The following is a 22628-nucleotide window of genomic DNA, read 5'->3' on the forward strand; positions in this document are numbered from 1 at the left end:
CCACGCTTATGGTGGACAAAATAATTAAACAACAGGGGGTGGTGATGGACAGAGTTTCTGAATTAATCAGAATACTCTCACCCAGTCAAAAGATCAGGGCTTAATCTAACACCGTTTTTTAGCTCATTGCACCATCCAGGGACAGACTAATTTGCATATAGCCAGGTTCTGAGCTGGGATGGAATACCTTGGATTCAGGGATTGTGTTCTTTCAACGCACACACAGTCATTCAGTTAGCTACATAATGTTTTTGTTGACCCATTGTTATACTTGGTTTTTTCAGTATTTGTAGGGATTGTAACAATGCTAGGTCATTAAATATTTCCCTCACATGCCCCCTTATTGTATTAATGTTCTAGTGTAGTCAGCTGACTACGGGCAGGATTAATTCTCCGACTCACGGATGTGATTTGAATTTATTTTGTTTGAGTAGAGGAGCTTGTGGAACATAGTTTTAGAAACACTGGTATTATCATGGCCACTAATTTGGGCTTAGCCTTTGATGAGGATGAAATCCAGACTTTACTTGCAGACAATCCGAGTATGCTTGATATGCTCACTCCAACACCCGCCACTTCAACTGGATCTGAAGATGGCTGGGCGAAGGTATTAATTTTAAAAAAGAATCATGCAAGAGTGTGCCTACACGGTATTATTATGGCCGATTACTTAAGGAACAACTGTGCACCCATAGGCCTCATAGTAGGAAACGTCCCTCGTCTGTTCCTGGACGACAAGACCTTCCTCCATGATTGGTCATTAATAGCGTGGAAATGCACGCGTGATTGGTTATGTCTGATCATTAAAACAGCCAAAAAAACAGCAGACAAAATAATGATAGAGATTCAGGTCCTAGAAGGCCAGATTAAGACAACGATCTCATCAAGCAAAATATTCACCAAGCACCAAGATGATGGGAATAAGTCTAGTAAGGAGTTCAGAGATTCAATACTTTTCACTAAATTGGAGAAGTTTAAGAAAGATCTTGCAAAATTCTCAATGGAGAAGGTGTATCCTTACACCAGTGATACCTTCTGTCCCACCAACCAAAAAACTGGATACAAGGGTGGTTCCAACTATGGGAGCTCTAGCTCCGACGGAGCCTCTAGTGACTCGGATGTATCAAACACTAGTCAGTCATCCTTTAAACAAAGAGGTAGAGGTGGGAACAGGAGAGGGTGGAGAGGATTCAATCCAGCTTTCCCCCAACCACAATTTCCACCCTGGTGGCAACCTTCACCATGGGGACAACCCCCTTTCCCGCCCATGATGAACCCATATGGTCCGCCCCCTTTCTATGGAGACCACAACCAACAGTCTTTTTTAGGGGGGGGCAGGAGGAGCCGGGGTCGTCAAAGAACTCCCAGACTAGGACAGGTCCGCTGGAACGTACCACCCCAGACCATGGATCTGAGGAGCGGGAAGAAGATCCCGCAGGAACAACCAACAACCACAGCGGGGCCAGTCTAGTCATCAATCTGAGCTCCCAGCAACTTACAGAAACCCAAGAGCAAGTGCTAAATAAAGGCCTGGGTTTTGTCGCAACAAATCACACTGATCCATTTCAGGCCCAGATTGAACTCAGCAAACTTTATCGCAAGATCAGGCTGCACTTTTTGTTTGCTAGTAAAGCTACTGGAAACTCACAAGAAATTGCCTCGAGCAATAGTGGCTTGAAGAAACCTTCAACATTTAATCCTACCGTGTTAGGCCAACCCCCCAAGGTGCTAACTTTTGAAGAAGCGGTCAATCATGACATCAAGGAGCTCTTCACTAGTAGGCAGAAGATGTTTTCCAACCTGACAAGAGTTGAAAAAAATGCCATCAATGATCTAACTGAGAATCCCCTCATTGTGATCAAACCAGCAGACAAGGGGGGAGGGGTAGTCATTCTTGATGTGGAAACATATCGGAATGAGTGCCTACGCCAACTCAACGATGTTCGGTCCTATAAAAAACTTAAGGAAGACCCGACGGCCAGACTAACCAATATCATAGCACACATCGTTGAGGAAGCTTTAGCAGAAGGCTGGCTAACTCCAAAAGAGGGCCAATATCTACGGGTATCAAATCCGGTCACCCCGTATTTTTATCAACTGCCTAAAATACACAAGGCCCAACGTCCTCCACCTGGCCGACCCATAATATCTGGGATAGGTTCGATATTAGAACCTTTGTCGACCTTTGTCGACGTGTTCCTACAGCCTATGGTGCGGGAGATGCCCTCCTATTTAAGAGACACCAAAGATGTGCTAAGATTGTTGCCCGACATTGAATATGACATCAATACAGATCTATTGGTGTCATTCGATGTCGAAAGTTTATACACATCAATACCCCAGACGGAGACTCTACAAGTGATAGAAGATCTGTTACTGTCACGGGAATTAAACTCCATCACTCCAGTTAGGCTCATTATGAACTTGGCAACTCTGGCCATGACGGAGAATTTCTTCGCCTTTGAGGACTCCATGTATTTGCAGATCAGTGGGACTAGCATGGGCAGCGTTTTTGCCCCTAGTCTCGCGAATCTGTACGTGCATCAATTTGAGCAACAGCACGTGCTCGCAGACACCAACCCCCATCTATCGTGTCTGCGAGCATGGAAACGCTACATCGATGACATCCTGGTGGTGTGGCGTGGGACAGAAACCCAACTCAAAGAATTCCATGAGTGGTTGAACCAAAGAAATCGGTACCTTATATTCACCATGGAATTCAACACACATAGACTGGCTTTCTTGGATCTCATGATCATTGGCACAGTGGAGGGACTCAAGTCAGAGCTTTATCAAAAACCTATGGCTCGAAACTCTCTGCTGAATTACCATAGTTGCCACCCTAAGTCTCTTCGGGATAATCTGCCATACGGGCAGTTTCTGCGCATACATAGAAATTGCACAGACAAAGAATCTTTTGAGACACATGCCAAAAACCTAAGAAAAGATCTCTTAGAGAAAGATTACCCGAAACAACTGGTAAACCGATCCAAGAAAAGAGCACAAAACAACAACAGAGCTAGTCTATTGGAAACAGTGCCGCCTAAACAAAAAACAGAAAGAATGACATGTGTGACAACATTTGGTACACTATCTAACCAAATCACCAGCATCATTAAGAAACACTGGGGCATTCTGAAAACGGGAAAAGACACACTGCCCGTTCCCCTATTCGCCTTTAAAAGGGGACCTAATCTCAGGGACAAACTGGTCTACACAAGACCTAAGACTGAAATCCCTAAAAACATAGGCACTCTGTGGGACATGCCAGCTGTAACTGGACACCATCCTTGTGGACAGTGTGCAGCATGCCCTCAGACCCGGAAATCTACTACACTCAACATTGGGACGGAACATCCGTGGGAACAGCGTAGGTTCACAAACTGTAATAGTTCCAACCTCATTTACCTAATCAGCTGTCCCTGCGAGAAAAAATATGTGGGGATGACCACGAGAAAAGTGAAGACCAGGATCTCGGAGCATAAGAGTTCAATACGCTGCAATAAACAAACAACTCGCATGACAAAACACTTCTTAGAGGCTCAACATGCTCCCACTGATTTACAATGGACTGTGTTAGAACAACCTATGATCCCTAAACATATAACAGATATCAGCACTTTTCTACATCGAAGAGAACAGAGATGGGTGCATAAACTTCAAACCGATATCACAGGTTTGAATGAAGACATCCCGTGGATGTCTCTATAGGTCATGATGTATAGAACATGGGTGAATAAGTTCTGCACCTATGAACCAGACTTACTTCCATAATCTCTGAATATCAACTCTGTGCATAATTTGAATATATACTTCTGTTTTCAGAATAAACTTATTACCAGTTTCCCTAACAGCTTTTTTTACCATAAGATTAGGCATGATACCTAGGCATAAATGTCTAAAACCGCAGACTCGCAAATCAGTAGAAATGGTCCCTTATAAGAGACATTCATGCTCACTGATATGGCTATCCACGAATTACCAGGGTGGTACATGAGGATAACTGTGCAGGTCCAATAGAACGGCCCGTTTTGTCTATCATGGGCCAGGGATTGAAAACAGACTACAACTCCCATGAGTTCTGTAGTTCTATGACGCGCGTTTTAAGTCGCGCGTTACTACGCGCAACACGTGTCTCTTCATTGGCCAATTAGAAGCTGGTTAAGTATCCCGCGAGGGAGTGCAAACAAACTACATTTCCCATGAGTTTAGTAGTTCTATGACGCGCGTTCCATGACGCGCGTTACTACGCGGAACACGTGTCTCTTCACTGGCCAATTGGAAGTTGGTTAAATATCCCGCTTCCTGCCCGGTCGGTACCTCCCACTGTCAGCCTAGAGGAAGGCGAGGAGTACCGACGGACAGGTAAGCGGGGCAGGGTAGGCATTAAACGGAACGAGGTTGGGAGCGTGTCGCTTCCGCTGAAGGCAACATTGAGATTGCTTCTTACAGGCTTAAAGTGGCTTGATCCTTCGGGAGGCATAATACGCCCGAGAGACCTCAACGGGTGTTCAGTTTATTGTAAACCGAGCGAAGAGATTAATCAGACCTCCCTCAAGCACACTACTGAGTTACGTTGGGAATACTTAGAGGCTGCATCCCAAATAACATTGACCTTCCCCGACATCTGGCTGAGATCCAAAACGGCGAGATGGAATGATACGCTGAGGGAATTTGTGTCTTCTGACTGAGTTCTAGCGAACTCTTCCTCTTTCATTTTCTTTCTCTTCACATTTCATAGAGCGGTGCTCCATTTGTACCTGAGCTGTGGCCGGGTGAGGTGGAGAGTCCATTCCCCAGATTATGGGTGAGTGCTTATAACCTTGTTTAGTCCAGGATTGGTGTACCTGGTTAATGAGTTGATTGTTTTTACAACCACTGACCAAAAATGATTGGCATATAAATGAACATCACGAGACTTTCTCTGTGTATTTGTAGCTATCGTCACTAACTGTGTGTATTTTGCATTTATGTGTATGTCTCTCCTTTGTTGACCGAATGGATCATTTCAACCGGTGTTCTCAGGTGATATGATTTTTATACACATTTTTCACTTTAATTAGCAGTAGCACTTGATTAATAATAAGGTCCTGATGAAGCAGACTGGTATCCTGTGAGCCAAAGAAACTGCAGAAACATGTCGACCTAGATAAGACCTAAGTAGTTATTTGTTAACACTACTTTGCACTGTTTTTTAAACTTGGGTGTGGGTAGGACCCTAATAAATTCTTTCTCCACTCCCACAACCCAATATTAACTTTCACGCTATCACATGCTACAGCGAGCACTCATTGCACTGCTTACTATATTTTTTTGCCCCCTGATACCACCACATAGTCTACACTTATACATCCTTAATTCCTTCACATATGATTAGGCCACAATCTACCTAATCCTAAGTGGTTCTTTCCACTTCCTTCGGGTGAAGGATCCCAAGTGATGTAGGGCGGTACAGGACGGGTATCTGATGGGAACATATTTTTCACCAGGAATACCTTGGATTCAGGGATTGTGTTCTTTCAACGCACACACAGTCATTCAGTTAGCTACATAATGTTTTTGTTGACCCATTGTTATACTTGGTTTTTTCAGTACTTGATTGCAATCACCACCAAAAATAACATATTTATCATCAAGAGAGATTAATTTGTCAGAAATGAGAGTCCAAAAATTATTGTCAACAGAAACTGGGGCATAGACATTAAAAATCACTAGAGGTACATTGTCAACTAATAATTTGGTAATCACCCAGTGACCATCAGAATCAATTTCCTGATGAGTAGTAGAAACAGTAAACTTTTTGTGAACAAGAATAACAACACCATTCTTTTTCCCTAAAGCTGGGGAGGAGAAAACATTGCCAACCCAAAGACTTTTTAACTTAGAAGCTTCCAAGTCGGAGAGGTGGGTTTCTTGTAACATGGCAATGTCAGTTTTGAGTCGAGCCAATTGGGAAAACACTTGTTGTCTTTTAATAGGGTTATTTAATCCTTTAACATTCCATGAGGTGACTCTGAATGTGACCAAGAAGAAGTAATCATTTTGATACAAAAAGCATACAATACAAAAGCAAATTGAAAACTGAAGCATATGATGAATAAAAGAGAATAGAACCAGAAATAGAGGAAGAATGAAAAGAATACTTGATATAATAAGGAAAGAACATGAAAAGGGAGAAGAGAGTGAAAGAGAGTGAGAGAGAGTGATGAAAAAAGAGAGAAGAGGAGGAGGAGATGGGGAAGACTAAAGAGAGGGAAAAAAGGAAAGAGAAAAGGCTAAGTGCAGAAGATGTCAGAGGAAATAGTAAGAGAAGAGTATATATGAACAACAAAAGGAGTATACGAACTGAGAACATACCTACAAGAGGGGAATTCAAGGAGACGAGGGAAGGGAAGGAACCAGACGGGGCGGACGGTACAAACAGGACCAAGCAGAACGGGGGATCGGGAGGCATCACATCAAGAGGAGGAAAGAACTATGGGAATTAAAACAATAATGATGGGGGGCGTGGCCAAGATGGCGACGGAGTGAGACGTGCCTGCGAGCTCCTCCGGCACCCCGAGCCCTTCATAGCCTTGTGTAGCTGTACTGGGGCGATCTCAGCTCCGGAATCGACTTTCTTGGGGTTACTAAGGTGCCCTGAATGCGTTTGATTCAGAAAAGGGGGTGGTGATGAACAGAGTGTCTGAATTAAGCAGACCACTCTCACCCAGTCCAAAGATCAGGGCTTGATCCATCACCGTTATTTATCTCACTGCCCCATCCCAGCTCAGAACCTGGCTATATGCAAATCAGTCTGTCCCTGGCCCAGTGCATCATGGGAACAGGGCAGACTAAACTACCAAGCCAATTCTTCACCAGAAAGGAGACAAGCTACCGGGGACCGGTTTCTGGCATTTCAGCCGTCTTCGGCCCGGCTTGCTTGAATCCTGATGGAGCAGTGAGAAAGGGACTCATGTCTGAGTATACCCTGCCACACCTATAGAATGCGTTTGAGCCTTTTCCCGACGAGCTACGACCTAGAACGGCGGACTTAGCCGAGGTGTCGAGGCGGTGACGCACGTGCGCTGGTGCGGCCTGCATTACATCGCCTGGAGTGCATCGGCTCGTAGCCCGGGGGACCCTGGGTCACAGCGAGTTGCGGTGTGGTGGGTTCGCGCTGCAGGACCCCCTGATTGGGGCCATCACAAACTTCATCTGCACCCCTGTGGTTCATCTGGCTGACGTCGCCCGGACGGAAGTGGCGCCGACCTGTCTGGCGGCTGCTGGACAGCGCAGAGGGCCGAGAGGAGAAGAGGTGCTGATCCGTCCCTACCCCTTATAACCCGGGGGCGAACCAACGGACATTAAGAGTCCACGGCGATTGCTCTCTTCTGATTGCCCTGGCCTCCCGGTGAAGGCAGAGCGGAGATCTCGGAGGGTGCGAGGGAGCGCGGCCTGATATCCCGGGATGCTCCTGGTGACCGCGAAGTGTGAGGGGGCTGGCCGAGGCTCCTCATCATGGCGACGAGGAACCGCATGAATAGGACTGTGAAGGACGGCCCTGGAAATGGTCCATCCGGATCGCCCCCCAGCTCTAGCAAGTCCCCTGTAAAGGACAACGGGGATGGCCCAGTCACGAAGGCCTTCCTGATTGAACTTTTTGCGTCCATCAAGGACGACATCATGGAGCTGAAGTCACAGCTGGCCTCCGATTTGCGCGAGGTCCGCCGAGATGTGGATGGCATCGGAGAACGGGTGGCGACCCTGGAGGACCACGATCTAGGCCTCACAGGTGACGTCCATCAGTTACAGCAGGACATGCTCCGGCTCCGAGAGCAAAACTTAGACCTTCAGACCCACTGCGAAGATTTGGAAAACCGGTCCCGCCGTAATAACATTCGAATCCGAGCGGTACCCTGGGAAGGGGAAGGTGAGAATTTGCGGGAATATGTGGAGGCCCTGTTCCTGCAGATTCTGGCGGAGGAGGACCTCTCGGAGATCCGCATGGACAGAGTGCATCGGGTTGTGCTGCTGCGTGGCGTGCGCTCACCACCGCCGGACATTCTAGTCTGTGTCCACGATTTCCAATTGAAAGAGAGGATCCTACAAAAAGCCAGGGATACCAACAACCTACAGTTTCGAGGACACAGGCTCCTACTCCTGGGGTCAGCCCTTTCGGCTCATCTTTAGGTGGCAGAACAGGCTGGTGCAAGTGAGATCTTTGGCAGCCGCCAGGGAACTTCTGGGTATGGAGGAGGAGGCTGCGTCGGCTGGCGCCAGCGTCTCCCCGGGAAGACGTCGCCGTTCCCGCTCCCCGGCTTGGCAGAGAGTGGGCCGGCATGGTATGGCGGAGGGCCCGACTCCCTCGGCGAGCCAAAGTGAGAGGGGAGAGGTTCTGGCTTCGTTGGCTCTGGTGACTGATTCGAGCCGGATGGACAGCTCTTCGGCAGCCTAGGCTCCCCAAACAGCGGCCCGTGGGGCCGGGGGGGGCTCTACCACCTCAGGTACATTGAGGGACTGTGCTCCATTGGAGGGTTACCCCGACCCTGAACTCGAGGGGGGCATTACCCGGGTCTTCTACCCCCGACCCTTATGGTCATGTCCGGCTTTCATTGTTCTCTTTCTGGTTCTGAAACTGTTTTCTCTGTATGTTGTTTTGAGGCTCCTTTGGACTGGGGGAGGGTTGTTTTGGAATGGGCTCAGTGGTGGTAGCAGTGGACCTGGTATGATTGCGAGTGTGGTCGGTTTGTTTATGGTACTACGGGGGGCACTATGTGGAGCGGGGTGGGGGAGGGTAACGTCTAAATGATGCCTGTTACGATAGGTTCATGGAATGTTAAAGGCCTTAATTCCCCTCAAAAGCGTCAGAAGGTGCGGAAATACATTATAGATCATCATTTGGATGTGGTGGGACTGCAGGAAACTCATTTGGCCCGTAGGGACGAAACCAGGCTTAAGAATAGGCAATACCCACTGATTTACAAATCCTCTGCCACTACTAAGCACCGGGGGGTGGCACTCTTGCTCCGTTCTACACTTCAGTTTCAACCCATGGGAGTACGAAGCGACAAGGAGGGTAGATGGCTGATGGTGAAGGGGATGCTCCTTGGCAAGCTTTGCACGTGGGTGGTTCTATATGCGCCGAACATGGGCCAAAATGGGTTCCTTGAGGCTTTCATGAGGGAGGTGGGGGATTTTGGGGAGGGAGCTTTTATAGTAATGGGGGATTTCAATTTGGTTTGGGACAAGGGCCTTGATTGCTCGCACCAACAGAGGACAGAGGCAGGCCTCTTCTCCCCTGAGTTGCGTGACGCTATGGACAGTCTGGGTCTTATCGATAGCTGGCGCGCCCTCCACCCCCATGCTAGGGACTATACGTTCTTTTCCCATGTTCACCACACGTACTCGCGTCTCGACCACATCTTTCTAAATCAGTCGTTACAGGGGGACTTGCGGGAAAGTAGGATATTCCCACTCTCTGTATCAGATCACAGTCTTTTGGCAGTATGCTTGACTTGGGCGGAGACATCCCCACACCGCAAATGGTATTTCCCTATCTCCCTTACACGTGACCAGGAGTCATGCAAGAAACTCAGGGCAGCCATTGGCGAATTCTTTGAGTTTAACAAAGCTGAGGACACCTCGGTTTTCACCCAATGGGACGCCTTTAAGGCGACGACACGAGGCACGTGCATCGTGTTGAACTCCGCCCTGAATAAACTTAGGCGCGAGGAAAGGGAGGCGCTGGAGGCGGAGCTGGCGACACTTGAAACTGCGCATAAGCAGAATCCTTCTCGAAGGAAGCTTCGTCCGCTTGCTGCAGTGCGGGGTAAACTCAGGGCCCACTATAACAATCGGGCGGAGTATACCCTCCTGCGCTTACGGCGCCTTTCTTACGCTCAAGCCAACAAAGTGGGGAAACATCTGGCTCGACAGCTTCGCGATAAACGGGAGAGGGAATATGTAGGTGGCATCCGGGCGCCCTCCGGCGCCGTGGAGCATAAGGACGCGGCCAAGGCGGAGCTCTTCGGCAAATTTTATGCCGCCCTGTACTCGGCGGATAATCTGGAACCGGAAGAGCAGCGGGAATACCTAGGGGCTCATTCACTTCCGCAGGTTTCCAAGGAGTGGAATGACCTTCTGGAAGCCCCCTTCACTAGGGAGGAGGTGTTGACTGCAATCAAGTCCCTTAAACCACTTAAGGCGCCTGGCCCAGACGGCTTCACGACGCCCTTCTATCAGACCTTTGCCTCTGAACTGGGGGACTTTCTGGTGACACTTTTCAATGGCATGAGGGAGGCGGGCCAGACTACGGGCACTATGGCAGAAACGATGATTTCGATTATCCCCAAAGCCGGGAAGGACCCCTCCAAGTGTGAGTCATACCGGCCCATAGCTCTATTAACTCCTTGGACGCTCATGACGAGCTCAGCTCGTCATGATGTACACCTCCATACACTCATGACGAGCTGAGCTCGTCATGAACAATGGGAATCAAGAAAAGCCAGCATCCTGGAGGATTACCTTTAGCATTCATGTGGTTAAATGTAGATGCTAAACTATACTCCTCCATCTTGGCTGCTCCGCTCCAGGACCTTATGCCTGCTCTTATCCATCCCGACCAATCGGGATTCATAAAAGGTCGCCAGACCCACGACAACACCAGAAGGCTGATTCATCTGATCAAGAAGGCTAATCGCTTTAAGATCCCGGCGGTCTTGGTGGGCCTTGACGCTGAAAAGGCGTTCGATCGGGTGGACTGGAACTTTCTCTTTAGTACGTTGAAGGCCTTTGGTTTTTCCCCTAAATTCATCGATATGCTTCGGGCCAACTACCATAGTCCTCGATCGAGGGTCATGGTTAATGGCCATGTTTCACCCTTCTTTGCACACTCCCGGGGTACGCGGCAGGGCTGCCCCCTATCTCCCGTACTCTTTGCGCTCAGCATTGAGCCTTTGGCCCTTAGGGTGCGGGAGGACCCGGACATTGTTGGTCTCCCCTTTTCGGGAGAGCAACATAAAATTTCCCTTTTTGCTGATGACGTTCTATTGTCACTAGCAGACCCGGGGAATTCCCTTCCACGGGTGCAGGAAGTGCTCTCTCGGTTTGAAGCAGTGGCAGGTTTCCGGGTCAACCCCGGCAAGTCATACATTCTCAACCTCACGCTACCATCCGCTGAGGATAGATCGCATCCGACCGCTCACGCCCCTATCGTGGGCCAGCTCCTCTATACAGTACCTTGGGGTCCGGCTGACCTCATCTGTTACTACCTTGTATACGGCCAACTTCCCACCTCTGCTGGCCCAGATACAGACCGAGCTTAATCGATGGAAGCCCATGTTCATTTCTTGGCTGGGCCGCGTCCATGCAGTTAAAATGACGCTACTCCCCAAGCTCCTGTACCTGTTTCAAGCACTTCCTATCGCCTTGGAGGGGGCTTTTTCAGGCGTGTTAAATCCATGATCCTGAGCTATATCTGGCAAGGGGGCCGCGCTAGACTCTCCTTTCTCACGCTGCGTTGGCCACTGAAGAAGGGTGGGGTCGGCCTCCCAGATATGCACCTCTATTATAAGGCGGCGCAACTCCGAGTGCTGGTCAAGTGGACCCAGATGGAATCGGAGAAGCACTGGTTGCATATGGACAGGAGTGTGGCGGGGAGATCGATATGGGACCTGGTCTGGAAGACGAAGGGGGATCACCCTCGTAACGCTTATATTAGCACTCCTACGAGTACCACCCTGAGGGTCTGGGACTCGGTTTCCAGCGATGAGAGGTGGACCTCCTTCCCGTCCCCTTTCACCCCTATCCATTTTAACCCGGCCTTTCCACCGGCTCTCGTGGAGGGCCCCTTTGACGGGTGGAGAGCGGGGGTTGTCACGCGCTCACACATTTGTTTCATGGTTATGAGCCGCTCACCTTCCATAATTGCATGCGTGACTACGCGGTGCTACCGTCCGAGCGTTACCGGCATGCCCAAATGCTGCACTGGGCGTTGTCACCGGAGGTGCGGGATGCAGCGACAAGGCCTCCCACAGATTTCGAATCCTTTATCACCCGCGCAACGTCCATAAAGGGGGTGATCTCATTCCTCTATGGTCTTTTATTGGCCACTGCTATCTCGCCTCGCCCTAGATATATGAGTTTGTGGGAAGAGCACCTGTGGCGAGATATCTCTGACGAGGAGTGGACTCACCTGTGGCGTGATTTACGCAGATTTAACCATTCCATTGACCTCAGGGAGGCCCATATGAAAACAATGCTGGATTGGTATCTGTACCCGGCCCGGTTGAAAAAGATTTTCCCCTCTGCGTCGGATAGATGTTGGTGAGGATGTGGTCTCTTGGGGGATTTTCGCCATATTTGGTGGGACTGCCCTGTCATTCGCCCCTACTGGGAGGAGATACTGTCCCAGATCAAGGATGTGCTGGGTTACCCGATTCCTGACTCGATAGGCTTCGTGCTCCTGGGTCTTCGTGACCCGCTTCTGGAGCATCAGACTAAGGCGGATAAACAAATCCTTTGGCTTTGCATAGGTGCGGCCAAGTTGACCTTGGCTGCGGCTTGGAAAAAGAAGGAGGCCCCTGCACTTTCCCTCTGGTATGCTAGGCTGTGGAAGCTGCTGAGTATGGAACGTATGGCGGATGTTTTCAGAGGGGATTTCAAAAACTTCATCTTTAGGTGGGGCCCGCTAGTCCGCTTCCTTTCTCGAGGCTTACCATCGGCGGTTTGTCCGCCCACTTTACGTGCACTCCATTTGTTTCAAGTGTGAGTGAATGTTTGGATGTGTGCTTGTTGCTTGGCTGCCACCACTGGGGGAAGGGGGGTTGCAGGGTTGAAGGAGTTTGGGGGGGGAGTTTTGTTCTGTCTGTCTCTAGGGGGGTGGGTCTTTCTGTTACACCTCGCTGCATTGTTCTTCTTATGGCTGAGACGTGAGGAGGCGCAAATTGAACTGGTCGAATAAGCCCCTGGCTTGGATGGCTTCTGCCCGGTGCCACTGTGAACCGAAGCCTTTCTAAGGACTTCCCGTCGGGAACAACGTTGTTGGCTGGCGGACTTTGAGAATCATCCTGGCCAGGGTGGCCGCGTTGTACAATCTTCAGCAATATTACCGCTCCTTGGCCATGCAGAGTGAGCTCCTGCGAGGGCTCTTGTTGCATTTACTGTGTTTTCTATCTTTTCTTACTTCTTTTTCTCTTCCTTCTTGTACTTTCAATAAAAATATCTTTAACAAAAAAAAACAATAATGATAAATGAGACATGAATGTGTAAACAAAACACAATGGAATAAAAAAGACAATCAATAATGTGACAAGGAGGGTAAAACAACATCATGAAAGAAAAAACGTATAAATAGCCATTATTTGAGGAGGAAGAATCCATGGCGTCGGTGTGGTGAGAGTTTATGAAACTTTGAAGGCGGAGCGGATCCTCATAAGTCGTTATCCTGTTGTTATAGGTGACTCTAAAGAGGCAAGGGTGAAAGAGTCCATATCGAGCGCCCATTGCGCGAAAAGCGAGTCTCATGCTGAGGAAAGCCTTCCTTCTATTCGCTGTAGCTTTGGGTAATCCTGGGTGAAAAATAAGTTAGATCCAGACCAGGTGACACGTTGGGAAGACTTGGCAGCGGAAAGAACTTTTAATAAGTCCGCGTACTCCAAGAAATAAAGGATTACCCCTCTTTGCTTCTGTGAGGGAGAAGCAGATGAGGAAGGGGGGCCCAATCTGTGCGCTCTCTGAATGTTAAGCATGGTGCCATCCGGCATATGGAGGACTTTGGGAATAAAAGATTTGAAAAATGTGAGGGGGTCGGACCCCTCCTGCCCCTCTGCAAGACCGTAAAAACGGAGATTATTGCGCCTATTGCAATTTTCAAGCTCCTCGACTTGGCACTGGAGAGTAGAAACTTGAGATTGTAGAGGAGAAAGCTTGTCGCAAGTAGCAATAATGGAAGAGATAGATTGCTCAACTGCAGTGACTCTGTTATCGAGTTACGTCTAAGTGTCCGTAAGGACTTGAATTTTTGTATTTGTTTCTTCCATAAAAGGGCATAATGCCCTAATCTCTTCCAATAAAATCTCCAATGAGACAGGTGACGAGGATTTTGGCGGAGACGGTGGATTCTGCTTAAGGCGTTGAGTCAGGGACTTCCCTGAGGACGCTGAAGCAGGGTCAGAAGCCGCCATATCGTCCACTGGAGGAGACGCTGAAGAGTCTTGTAGGCAGGAAAATTCGGTAAAAAGCTTCGAATTCTTGATAAAGATGTGTTTATTAGGTGGCTTCGTAGGAAGAGTGCCTTTAGTTCTGCCCATAAGGAAGAACGACAAAAGCGGGGGCAGAAAAATGAAGGGATCTGTGAGGAGGAAGAAGCCACAAAATGGCAGCCGCTATTAAGCCATTCAGAAAAGGCACAGAGAAGAACCTGGAGACACGTAGGAAAAACCAAACAATATCCAAAGAGAGAGAGTCAACCAGGAAGAACAACAGCGGCAGAGGCAAAATTACCACAGTCTTTCAGGAAAACATTGAAAGTCGGTGTGTCAGCGCTGTTGGAGAAACAAAATAGCGGTCGCAAAGCAGCTACAATGACAAGACAACTCACATCGTCAACAAAGTTGTTATTTCGCAGCCAAAAAAGAACGCAAGAGACTGAAGAGGAGGAGTAGATGTTCCGACGACCTCACATCTCGGTTACAGCGCTGGAGCAGCACGAGAAGCCAGTATTCGCCCGGAGTTCCAGAGGAGCTTCACCCGGGCACCGCCATTCCCGTCGGGCACCAAGCCACGCCCCCCTCAGTTTTTTTCTTAACTATTAGTATTTTGGCTGTGTTTGGGAGGTCACCTTGTATGCAGGGGCCCCATTTTATAACAGCCCAGGGTCCTTGCGCAGTGCAAAATCTCCACTTGTCACCAACTGTCCATGTGGTCGATCCTTAATTTACATAGCTGAAGTCTGTGGTTAGTGGGGTTGGTCTCAGGTCCTGGAATGTGGCCAGGACCTGAGACCAATTGCCCTGTGCATCCAACATTTGCTGTCCATGGACAAAGGCTATTCACATAGGTAGGTGGACATATGGTATCTGCCAGGCTTCTTTTACCAAATTCCCACTTCACCAAAACCACTGCACATGATCTTTGGCCATGTGTAGTTGGATTTTACCTGCAATCGGTTTCCTTCTTGCCCTACACTTACTATTGTGAATTGTGTGCAAAGTGAATATTCTGCAGTAATAGGTGTGGTGCAAATGTACATTAAGGCATCAAACATGTTTTGCTTTTCCTGATGGAGAACTCCTTTTATTTATATCTCCATGTAATATTGATGTTTAGGTATTTTTCGCACCACTTTTGCCACTCATATTAGACTTTTGTTTAAGCTCACAGTGCTCAATTAAGAGTTCCTCCTTCAGAAATATCCTACCTATCATTGAGAGGCATAGCACTTTTGCCACTTCTTCAGTGTGAATACCACTATATGACACATGCCCATAATTGTAATTGATCAGCAGTGAATTTGAGGCAGGATTTCAGTTAATAGGATAAATATATTCTGCAGATGTGCATCCAATAGAGAAATCTGATGGCAGAATATCTGTCAGTGGCCAATGCCACTGACACAATTTCTGCTAATTTGTGCATCCTCTTTGAATGCGTCTCTAATGAGGAGTTACACTGTCAGTACTAATATTTGTTTAACATATTGTGGGGGTTTGATCCATGGGAAGGATTTTTAAGTCACTTTTTTGCTGTTTCAACAGCATATTTTCAGTGGTACCACCACTAACTTCATGGTGGATGTTTGGTTCTCAGTATGGCAGATTTCCCATCATCTCACTCAATTACTTTTCTATCACTTTTCAGTGGAAGCAGTGGCAGACCTGCCACAGCTGGGGTCCTGAGGATTTACACATATTTGAATCACAGCTCTTCCACTCCATTTGTAATTACAGTATTCTCTGTTTTTTGCTGATTTTGTCCTGCCCTTTCGCTTCTAAGTAGGGCCCCAGGTGTAGTTCTTATATTTGTTACTGTGGAAAATACATTGGTGTGACACATTTTTGTCCTCAACAGACACTTATCAAGTACCTCAATGACCACCAACTCTTGAACGCTATTCAATCTGGTTTCAAACCCAACCAAAGAATGGAAACTACCCTCCTTGCCGCCATAGATCACAACCACATGACTCTGGACAGAGGAGACACAGCAGCCCTCATCCTTCTGGGCCTCTCCACGGTCTCCCATCTCATCCTCATCCAACGCCTACATGGCATCGGATTCCAAGAACATACACTATTATGGATCTGCTCCTTTCTGACTGGAAGGACCTAGCCAGTAAGCCTGGTAATGTACACATTGGACGCCCACTACCTTATTTGTGGAATTCCGCCCTGGTCATAAGAAATCTAGCCTACGGGAACACCCTCTATTCCGGGATTAATAAAAAGCTCACCAGAAGGCTGCAGACCATTCAGAACTCTGTGGCCATAATCACTCTGAACCTCCCACACTGCACTCACATCACACCATACCTGAAGTAGATCTGCTGGCTTCCCATTTACAAATGATCACAATTCAAATACCTCACACACACTTCCAAGGCACTACAACACACTGGCCTAGCATACCTCGACAATCAAATCTGTTTTCAAAAACCTTCCAACACTTCTGCTCGTCCGGACTCCTACTTGCACAAATTCCATGTATACGGAAAACCCGATCTGGTGGTCGAGCCTTCTCCTACATTGCTCCTACAATGTGGAATTACCTGTTGCTTTACATAACAGCCTTTTCCTCACTTCTTGAATTCCACAAGAAGCTGAAGACCAGGCTTTTTGAGTAGTCCCACTAGGCCGTAGGTGTGGCTAGACACACACCTGCTCAACACCGTGAAACCTTTTCAGGTGATAGTGTGCGCTACAAATCTGCATTACATAACACACTTGTGAATTTTTCTGCATATAATCATTCAGTGTACTGCCATTTGCGCCAACAGGTGGCATTTTCTTGGCACCTATGTGGTGAATTATGTTCTTTATAAACATTACCTACTATATGGTTTAGAAAAAACACAAGTAATGTAATACATTTAAAAGATGACAGTTTAATTAAACTAAACCCAAGCACCCTCCTGCTGTTCAAAGCAGTGGAATTAGACGCAGGTTTGCTCTATTCACAAAGATTTTGCTGTGAGTAGAGTTCCTTGAAATACTGTTTGTAGTAGTCTGTATTTGTCCTGCTTACTCCTGGTATTCAGAAGTAAGTCAAAGGTGCTGTAAAAGTATGTCACAGAAAAATGTGTATGAACTGGGCCCGTTTGTGTTTACAGACTTGACCCCCCTCTATTTTCCAAGCCCTGGTGCGATTTTGTGGAATGAGCAAACCTTTGTGCTGCCAACTTTATGCATACCCACCCAACGCACATGCACGTCATTTAGGGGTGAGAAGGGGTCGCAGCTGCTACCCCTAGTGTGTGCCTTGTGACCGTCGGCCCTGCCTTTGTGACCCTGGCCTCAGAAGTGTCAAAATCAGCAACTGGAAAATTGCAACTGTTCGTTCTTATGGACATCAGTATGGGCTCCACTTTCCTTATTTTCTGTCAATTTGTTATTATTCTAATAGTGAATAATATTGCATTATTAGTGTAACAAAATGGAGTACAATTAGCTGGAATAGGACTTTCCTTGGCAGCTGAGTTAAGTATAAAAATGCCTACAAAAGTACAAATGTAAGTTGTTTGCGTGCTTGCGGGTGATAGTGTGTATATGTGAGAGTGAGTGTGTATGTGTCTACATGTGTAAGCAGGTGTGTGTGAGTTGAAATGAAGGTCAAAGGGCGTGTGATGTCACTTCCGCTACCCCAGGCATTTTGCTGAACTGCCGTCCATGCCAGCGGACAGGCAGGCTGAAGGTAAATTGCTGGCGAGCCTATGCCGTTATGTGTTGTCTGATCTTTGAGTGTATGGAGGCAGAAACATACATAAAAAAGCAAAACACTTCACCCAGACATGTCTTATTTATGGGGCCAGCACTGCCAGGCATGCACGCCAGCCTCCTTAATTACAGATGAACAGATAAATAACTGGAAAAACCAAAGAGCTTAACATCAGGAATCAGGTTTTCATAGCCATTGAGGCAGGGGTCATCAGTGGAAAAAGAACTCGGCTTGAAGTGCCTTTTCATGCGGCTGCCGGTTTTGTGTGGGATTCTCCTGTTTGTCCGCTTGCTCGCTCTTTGCTGTGCCCTTCCTACTTCAGCCCACCGCAAGCAACTTAGCATTCCATTAAAAATTATCGAGGGCAGAAAAAGCGCTTCTGAGAGGCATTCAGAGCTGACAGTGGGAGAAAAGGACGCATCAACACTGCACCAGCCTAATTGATTCTGTCATTGTGTGGTCCGGGGAGCAGTAAAAAAGCACTCACCTTTATATTTTGACTGCGGGAACTGCGCTAAATGGAAGAAAAGCGGGGTTAGCTCTTTAATTGGGTGGTTGGGCGCTATTTAAAAACATAAACAATTCGCTGTACAAACAACTCTCCAATAAATTGGTTGAAGGATTGCCCATGATTCTAGGAAGCAACATAGGGAGGGGCCTAAGACTCCAGTCGACTTCGCCAGCGCGGGCTCTTTCATAGCATTGAGCTAGCAGCACCCCCTCCCCTCGGGAGAGCTTGTTAAAATCACATCTCCTCTTCGTGCTCTTTCAGGGATGGGCGTCATTGTGCAAGCGTGGCGCTAGGTTTTAAACATAAGCAACCTGGGATGCTGAAAAGCACCGAAACGTCATTTATCCAAGGGCAGACACTGCGCACATCTCAACACATTTTATAGACAATTTATGGGTTTATAATATAGAAACATTTTTGTGTCTGAGTGGGGATTTAAGAAAATTCAATTTATCAGCACATGCTTTCGGAGTTTTAATTGGGTTTATAGCAACTTTGTCAGACAATGAATTGATAACCGAGGATAAAAAATACGTTACTAAGTTGACATCAAATGTCTTAGGGCCTCATGAACACAACACCATTTCTGTCACAAACCCTGCAAATCGTAAAAGAGGGATTTGCTCTGCATAGAATCACTTTTACGGATGGAACTAGTCTTTCCAACTTCGAAAAGGGGGTTTGCAACCCAGTATGAATGGAAAATAGAAAAGGGCGTCCAGTCCTGTTTGAGAAAAGGTTGTGGTTGCAAATAATTGACCAGATAGCATGACCATCTTGGGCAGGTAACTGATAGGCAACGTACAAGCTGTCCCTTGGACAGTTTGCCCTTCGAATATCCTCAATGCCTTCCTCATGGGTATCATTGAATGCTCCCCCAAAGTCATTCCTGACAGGGTTAAAAAAATATTTTCCTACAAGTATTGCGAACACAGGAATGGATGTCTACTGTCCTGTGCAGGCCTTTATCCCTGCATAGCCATTCATAGGTAGATGCAAATAGCACCTGCTTTCGTCAATAATAATGAGGTAGGAGGTTTTGCGACCACCTGCCAATGCTCATATTGTGATGCAATTGATAAGTACGTTAGATGCATCACAAAGTTGGTGTGCAATTTACGACCTGCTTAATGATACATCCGGCCATTAGTTACTCCCTGGGTGATTTGCACAGGTCAGTTTTTTTAGGTGGCAAGCTGGTTGTAATTTAACCATTATGCCAAGATACTAAAGGGGGGGACAGTGGAATCTACAAAATCTAAATGTAAATTCAGTGGTTAGTGGATGCTCTTCTGTGATCAAACAAGTGGCAGGAACTCCCAAGGTGCTATTGTCTCCATAGACGCTGAAGGTAGGGGTACACGGGGTACTTCAGCACCCTAAAATATAACCATGCTGGAGTTCAGGAGAAAAGATGCCTTTAACGTCTTAACCGCAGTGGTTTTTCCGCCGCGGTGCGGGCGTTCTAAAAGGTGGGCAGGGTTTCGTCGGCCGTTGGCCGACAGCAGCACTGGGGAGGGAGTGCTGGCCGACGGGAGCACGGAAGGGGTTAAAGTTTGTGTTTATCTTGTCAAATTTGCTTGGGGTGACCAGATTTTCAGAATTAAAAACCGGGACAGGCACAAACATAGAAAAAGGAATAAATGTTCTATTAGGTTCCAGAGCTTCACACACACACACACACATATATATATATATTTAATAAAGCACTCCTTTAAAATTGTGCCTTGTTCCTGCGTGAGCGAAGAAAGAGCATGGACCACAAAAAATCCATTCAGACCACAATGTTTATTTAGCTCCCAAACATACAGCGGCCGCCATTATGCGTTTCGTCCCTCCCAGGGGACTTGATCACATATATATATATATATATATATATATATATATATATATATATATATATATATATATATATATATATATATATATATATATATATATATATATATATATATATATATATATATATATATATATATATATATACATACATGTATATATAAATACAGTTTTTTAAAGAACACAAATATATATTTGTGTTCTTCAAAAAAAATGTCTTCACATTACCTCCTGTTCTGCGAAGTGCTCCAGGGTCTGGCTACTGCTGGGCCTGGCCTTGCCCTTTGGCCTCTGCAGTCCTGAGTCAACCTTATTATATCCTGCTGTGCTGCTTAATGAGGCGAAGCAGCACAGCAGGAGAGTTTAAAGTAGTGAACTTCTGTTGCCGTTTCCAAGAGGGCGGCCAATGTGAGCCTGCATAACACTAATTAACTTGCAGGTTCACCCGACCCTCCGTTAAAAACCGGGAAGCTTCTTTTAATGACCCAGGCACTACCCAAAAACAGGGACATTTATCCAATTTGGAGAAAAGTGTCTGGACACCGGGACACTTCTCCAAAACCCCGTACCGTGCGGGGAGATCCGGGACGTCTGGTCACCCTACATTTGCTGCATGTTCGAAGGTTAACGTCAAATGTCAGGCTATTTAATGTATTGTATTGTAATTGCATTTATATATCGCTTACTATCCCATACGAGGCATTGACGCTCTATATCGGCGAGTAACACGCTATTCCAGAACCCATAAAGGATTAGTGGTAAATTAGTATAGTGAAATATGAAAGTAATTTAAGTGGTGAATATGTTAGTCAGCTATTTGTGCTGTTTATCCGGAAATTCGTGTTTACTATTATTTCTGTGACTGCAAAGTGAGAGTATTCCGTAAAAGTGACCTACGTAACAATCCTGCTGGGGTAAAGGAAGTGGAAGAAAATACTGCAGGATGTCATATTTGTTCTAACACACAACAACATTTAATTACCGATAAATGAACTATACACATATTCCAAAATATATCAGAAATTAGGAAGGAACAGAAGTATATTTTTTTTGTCATACTGAAGTGGTGATGCACAAATGACACATATTCAATAAAAACACATTTCCACACATTATCTTTTATGTGCTATAGTTTTACCAGTAAAACTGTATGTCTAGGCAAATTTAGTGGCCATTTCAACTGGAAATGTGCTGTCTGCAAATGACAGTGGACTACCTCATCAGTGCTCCAAGCTGCACCACCGGCTACATACCATACCCTCACCACTCTCCAACTGAATGAACGTGTCACATTTGCTACACTTGCTTTTCTTGTGATGCCTGGATTTTTCACAATGCCTATGACTTCATTGATGGAACAACTTTCAGAGTGGGAACGCTGCCATTAATGTTATAACACCACTGGGCGTGTCTGACGCAGACAGCCCAGCTGTGCTTAATTTGAGCCAGTGGTTTCAGGTGCTGGACACTGACACTTAATTGTCAGCACTGGTGCGTGTGACACTCTGCCACTCCGCTGTCTGGCTAATTTAAAGATGACCACAACAACAGTTATTTACTAATCCAATATACATTAAAAATGACTATTACCTGCTACCCTTTTGCTTTAGGGGCCTGGAACAGTCCGAATTGTCACACTTGTAGGAGTATGATGGTTAGCAGTTGTATTGTTCCTAACTTTAGCAGGGGCAATGTGTGGTGCAAACTGCAGTGCCCTCACGACAAGAGCCCTGGCACTTATTTTTCTACAAATTCAGCACTGCAGCCCAGAGAGGACTGGAGTCCAGATTAATGTCGAGTGGCACTAGAAAATCCTCAGGCTCGTTCATAAAGTGCTAAATCTGTAGGAGAATGCATCACTTGAATTTCCTCCAGCATAGCAATAGGAAGGTGAAGGGAATCCTGTTAAATCTTCACACTTCCTGCAGATATCAGAAGAGTCCCTGTTATCCCCAGCTGCGGAATGTATGCACTGACTAATTGTGCCACCGGTGGTCATTTGGCAAAAGGGATGACATTAGGTTATCGCAAGAGAAAGAGGACAAGATAGTTGTACTGAAGTTTGAGCAGGGGATTTCATCAAGAAAAGCGAACACCTGGCGTCCCTTAAAATAAAGATCTCTGTTAGAAAGCGCGAATAGCAATTATTATTTTGTTGACGAGGGAAAAGCTGGGTCATGGAAATGTATACAACTCTACATGTCCTTGCGTGATACATAGTAATGAAATATTAGACTTGATGAACACAAAAATAGTGAAATAATCTCCAAGTATGCACACAGACTGAACACTGAGAAATGTTCAAAAAGATTGAGCCCTGTTGGCATACTTGGTGTCGGTGTGTAGGTCAATTGTTCAAAATGGG

Source organism: Lissotriton vulgaris, chromosome 3_1 (assembly GCF_964263255.1).
Source record: "Lissotriton vulgaris chromosome 3_1, aLisVul1.2, whole genome shotgun sequence".
Classification (NCBI taxonomy): Eukaryota; Metazoa; Chordata; class Amphibia; order Caudata; family Salamandridae; genus Lissotriton; species Lissotriton vulgaris.